The sequence below is a fragment of the Crocodylus porosus genome, unplaced genomic scaffold (genome assembly GCF_001723895.1).
Source record: "Crocodylus porosus isolate Cpor-Errol unplaced genomic scaffold, CroPor_comp1, whole genome shotgun sequence".
Taxonomy (NCBI): Eukaryota; Metazoa; Chordata; order Crocodylia; family Crocodylidae; genus Crocodylus; species Crocodylus porosus.
The window spans coordinates 37325617-37331301 of NW_017728914.1; the positions used below are offsets into that span (position 1 = coordinate 37325617).

At 50.4% G+C, this 5685-nt stretch overlaps 1 long non-coding RNA gene across 1 annotated transcript in view; it reads left to right on the top strand.

The window, feature by feature from the left end:
• The first annotated feature begins 3216 nt into the window (after positions 1 to 3216).
• Positions 3217 to 5685, top strand: part of LOC109310226 — an 8312-nt gene continuing 5843 nt past the window's right edge. Inside the window, exon 1 of the long non-coding RNA XR_002101166.1 lies at positions 3217 to 3323. This is a non-coding gene — a long non-coding RNA (uncharacterized LOC109310226). The remainder of the gene's footprint in view (positions 3324 to 5685) is intronic.

The window sequence follows — 5685 nt, forward strand, 5'->3', positions numbered from 1 at the left end:
TGCTGTAGGAGCTATAGGAGACTTAGAGTCGCAGCTCCACACTGCGTGCCGCAACGCCACAGAGCTAGCAGCCGCAAAGGCATCAAGCGTGCTGACCAACTCGGAAGAGAGCCCTGAGTGCTTAAAGGAAGCCAAGTTACTTCCATGCCTTCCCCCAGCTGCTCCAACCGCTCCAGAATAGACACTCACCGAATGTAAGCAACCACCTCCATATTCAGAGCCTAACCCTCCAGTTGTCATCGCCACAAAGCTCCTCTACCCCCCAGTCGTTGCTATTGTACCGCCGTCGCCGCCCGGCATTTCGCCACAGGAGGGACCTCAGGAGGTCACATCTAGTCCCACCCCTGCTCCAAGCAGGACCAGCCCCAGCGACATCATCCCAGCCAAGGCTCTGTCTACCCGGAGCTTTAAAACCTCCAGGGATGGAGATGCCACCACCTCTGGGTAGCCCGTCCCGTGCTTTACTAGCCGCCCAGTGAGAAAGTTGTTCCTAATAACTAACCTAAATTTCCCTTCCTGCAGGTGGAGACCACTGCTCCTGGTTCTGCCATCATCCCCCACGAGGACATCGTGTACGGGCTTCCCGCGGTGACCTCAGTGCAAACTGTCTCTATCGTCTCCCTTCTACCACTTCTCATCTCCTCGCAGTTTCCCTTCCCTTTGAAGACGAGCCTGTCCCTCCCCGCCCTCCATTCCCCTGAACAGGACACCCCATTCATCCCTCTGCTCCAGCTGTGATTGCTCATCCCCGCTGTTTTTTTATCTGTTTCCTGAAAATCTTCAAATGTTTAGCAGCAAATCCTGCTCGTCAAGCCAGCGGTTTGTGCCAGCTCCTCCTGTGTTGATGTGTCACATGCTGGTAGTGCTTTACCTTTTTTTTTTTTGCCTTGACAATCACACATGAGCATGCACAGAGCTACTCGGCAATGTCCTCATCTCCTTTAATTGGCCTTAAATCACAGTGGCCCAGGAGACCGGTAGTTTCCAGAAATGCAATGATGTCCATCACCATTGAGCCAGAAGAACAGCTGGCCAGATCTGATACCACAGTTCCCAATTTCCCACGTCATTTCTAAATCCTGGCTTGCTTTCTGACTGGGGTAATTGATTTATGAAAGAACTTTTGGCCAGCTGATAATGAGAGAAGTGTTTTGTCAGGAGTATTTGTCAGTGGCTGAAGTATTAGCAGCAAGTATTAGTAATAGCAGCAAGCCTTACTCTATAGAAAACTTTCAAGGGTTTATTTTAGTCTCTCGTGTTTCTTCCGGGTATCAGTTTGGTTAAGGTTTTTTCTTTTCTTTTTGCATGCTGTTTGCATTATGGGCCTTGTGCACTGAAGTCAGGATTAAACTCTTTGGAAATATCAGCTTCTCATGTGTTTTTCCAATAAACAAAGTCAATTAAGTAAAGAGCACAGTGTGCTCAGGGTCACCCAGAGAATATGAGACGATGGGAACCAAGGAATAAACAGAGCTCATGGCCATGCTTGGTTAAACCTTTGACTCGCCACTGTTGGTATGTTAACAAGTTAACAACCCACTCAGCGAGAGCCTGGAAGAATATACAGAGCTGGAAGGACAAGGGCTCTTGGCTTAACTCAACTTAACTCGCAAAGTTGCCTGTTGCTACTCATTATTTATGTTGCTCCTCTTCTGTCCTGGAAAATTAAGTAGATTTATGGGAAGGCCTGAGATCAGGAAGGGAAGCAAGGTTGGCTGCTGGCAGAGCTAGCCTGGTCTAGTTCCCCAGAAGGGACTGGCAAATAAAGGCTTCCTCAGCATCGGTCGTGAAGGTGAGAGGGACTGAGGAAGGGCTTCAATGTCTTATGACTGCTCCCTGCTCCACACTCTCGGTACATGCAAGCCTCAGAGAGACGCATGTAGGAAAGGAAATGACAGCCCAGGTTTCTGTCTGGATTTTCACAAGGGCACGTGGAAAATGTTCAGGTTTTTTATAGTATTTCCTTAAATCAATCCGTGACCGATCCAGTTCTAATTTAATGAGTTCTGCTGTTTGGGAAGGCTATTTTGGTCGAGCGTGGCAATCTAATTACAGTCATTACCTTGCCCTGAACTGCTCAAAAGACATTGTTGCTTTTAATTATATATATACATATGTAGCTGAGTGGAATTTTATACATAGTAAAATGCAACTCCATGCATGTGTGCATTCACACGTGTAAATCCATGTGTGCGTGTGGTCAGGCTGTCATTTCACACAACTCTTCTGCAGTAGCAACATCTCGCAGTGCAGACCACAGAAGAGTGTGAAAGATGAAATTGCAGCAGTCTCGCTCACCCCACTGCCTGCCTTGCGTGTCTCCCTCTCTTGTACGTCCATTGACCGTGGCTGTATGCACAGATCAGGTGTTTTCCTAGACGTACCTCGCTTAGCAAAACCAGTAAAGCCAGTTTCAGGGATGAGTCATTCTACCCCACAAAGTCACTGGAAGCTGCTTCGCAGTAAGCCTGTGGCCTCTGAACCATTCACTTTCCCGGCGCTGGAGACCTGACCTCCCACAGAGGTTTTATTAAGACCAAGGATGCAATCCTGAGCCTCCTGCCCATGTTCCAGCCTCCAGGCCCATCAGGGCTTTGGAAAGTAATATTACCTGTGCTCTTTGCTTAATGATAGACAATGAGGGTTGGGAGGGACCTCAGGGGGTCACATCTAGTCCGACCCCCTGCTCCAAGCAGGACCAGCCCCATCTACATCATCCCAGCCAATGCTTTGTCTACCCGGGTCTTAAAAAACTCCAAGGATGGAGACTGCACCCCCTCTCTGGGTCACCTGCTCCAGTGCTTCACCACCCTCCTCGTGAAAATATTTTTCCTAATGTCCAGCCTCAACTTCCCTTGCTGCAGCTTGAGCCCATTGCTCCTTGTCCTGTCGTCTGCCCCACTGAGACCAGCCCAGCTCTGTCCTCTTTGCAGCCCCCCAGCAGGGAGGTGAAGGCTGCTATTCAATCCCCCTCGGTCTTCTCTTCTGCAGACTAAATCAGCCCAGTTCCCTCAGCCTCTCCTCACCAGCCCTGCCCCCAGCCCTCAACCATTTTCCTTGCTCTCCACTGGACTCTCTCCAACTTGTCCACATCCTTTCTGTAGTGGGGGCCTAAAATGACGGACTCCCCAGTGCCAAATAGAGGGGAATAATCACTTCTCTCTGTCTGCCAGCAACACTCCTACCGATGCAGCCCAGGATGCCGGTCGCCTTCTTGGCACCAAGGGCGCACTGCTGGCTCCTGTCCAGCTCCTTGTCCCCTGTCGCCCCCAGGGCCTTTTCTGCAGAGCGGCTGCCCAGCCCATCGCCTCCAGCCTGCCCCGGTGCAAGCCCTGCTTCTTCCTGAGGAAACCAGCATGGGAGGCTTTGGCATCCAGATATAGACTGAGCCACGTCCCTGGGGCAGCCTCTCAAGGGCAGGTAACAGCTGCTCCAGGGTTTTTGTCTCACTTATAATAAGGGCGATCTGCTTTTGTGCTCCCGAAAGCGGAAGGCAAGCAAAGCCCCAGAGGCAGGGCTGGGGTGGGGTGCAGGTGTCCCCTCCACATCAGGGCAAGACCAGGGATCTTTGCCCCTCAGTCCCGGTGCAGCTGAAGAACTGAACAGCCCACGGGATGTCTTTTGGGGAGAAGCAGCAAGGCTGGAGCCCCGGGACAGGCCAGGCACTGGGGAGCCACTGTTCTCACCCCAGACCTCGCAGCAGTCCCTTTTGGGGAACATGTCTCTCTGTTTTACTTTCCCCGTCTGTAAAACAAATCTTGCATCAATTAATTCTCCCCGTTGCTGCAGGTGAATACTGCTGCCACTCAGTTTTATGGGGCAAAAAAAGGCAGAAGAGCTGCCGTGTCCTGTGTCAGACCATAGCTCCATCCTGTGTCACACAATGGCAGAGAGCAGATGCTGAAAGAAAGAATGAGTCGGGGGGAGTTTCCCCCTGTTCCTCTCCCATTTGCATTTAAGGTGCAGGAAGACTTGATTCAGAGGCTGTGCCCCAAACTCCCTTGCTTGCTTTCCCAGGCAAGAGCTAAAATTCAAACATTGCCCTGACCAGAAGCAGAAGCACAAGCTTGTTGGCACTGCACAGAAACATAAATGCCCCAGACGGTCAGAGGGAGCTTCGGCCCTTGCGCAGCTTGGGTAGCAGGCAAGACAGGATGTTAGCAAGCGGTGTCTAACAGCCGCTAACATAGAGGAAGCGCTGTTTCTCTCTCCACCCACTTCCTCACCTTGATTCTGCTCTTATTTTATTTCATTTAGGAGGCAGATGAGTAAATAATTCAACAGACAAAAAAAACTGGGAAGAAAGCAAGCAAAAGACATCCTGCCAGTCTCGCTGGGTGGGAACGGCTGTAATTAGGCTGCTGCGTGGCACTGAACGAGATCCGGAGCTGATGGACTTTGCGCTCTGTGGGCCTCAGACTGATGGAGAGGACGTAACGTCATGAAAATTCAACAGATTTCCCACCAGTCCCCAAGAAAAAGGGATGACCCTGAAACATCTGCTTTCTCCACCTTTTAATTGTGCTGCTTTGGCCATGCACAGAGCTGCAGAGATGCTTGCCACAGAGCTTCAGATGGGGCTGCCTTACCGAACAAGGTCGCTGTGGCCAGAGCCAGCAGCAGTGGCCCGCCAATCTCTGCAGTGCTGCACAGCAGCTCCCAGCTCAGGAGCGCGAGTTGAGTCCCAAATCCAGCCCGCACAACCTTTGCACAGCTGACAGACTAGGACCTCTTGACCTCCAGTCGTCTGGGCTGGATCTGAAATCCAACCTAGCACTGCAAGGTCCCGGACCCCCTGTGAGCTCCCCGCGTCCTGAGCCGCATGGTTGGGTCTAACCTCTTGGGCCTTTGGTGTCTATTCTGGTCAGGGATGATTCAGATCCTGGCAGCTGAGCAAAACTAAGCTGTAATCCAACTACTTTTGATGAGCACACCCAAGCTAATGAACAACAGGACCTGGAAGCCAGTTTTCAAGGGAGAATTTATTTCCAGAGAATTGGATTTAAAGAGCTAGAGAAGAAAGTTTCCTCAAGGTCCTTTCCCTCAGTACGTCCAGCTGGCTTCCCTGTGACATATCTGGGAAACAGCTGGCAGCCCCCTCATACTCCACAACCCTGGCAAATTCTTAAACAACTGCTAAACTCCCCCAGGAGTGCTGCACACACACAGCCAGTGCTGGGTGCGGAGGGCTCTGGAGAGGGATGACTCTCCTTTCTTGCCAAAACAGCCCAAACCCAGCTAGTATAATCACAGTGACTGCATGGCCAGGGCCTGGGAAGCAGTTTGGAAGGCTCCAGGGGTTGTGGGGGTTTATTTAAAAAAATGCATTTAATAGAAAAAAGGTTTTGTGGAAAACCCTGAGGAAACCATTGCACAGAATGGATGAACATGAGCCTGCAATGTGTGGAAGAAATCAAACTTCGTGTTGTGGTTGAATCAGAACTGACAGAGCCAGCTTTTCTTTATTTAAGGCTGTGATCACAGGGAGAATTTCCTACAGCGAGGGGAATCACCCACTTGACTGTTTCAAAGGACTTCTCAGACTCTCTAAGTTTACAAGCGTATTTAAACTAAAGACAGAGAAAGAGATAAAAAATACACCTTGGAGAAACAAAACAATAGTAAATTACACAGAAACTTAGAAAGTTTACTTAAACAACTATCTATGCATAGGGCTATCCCAAG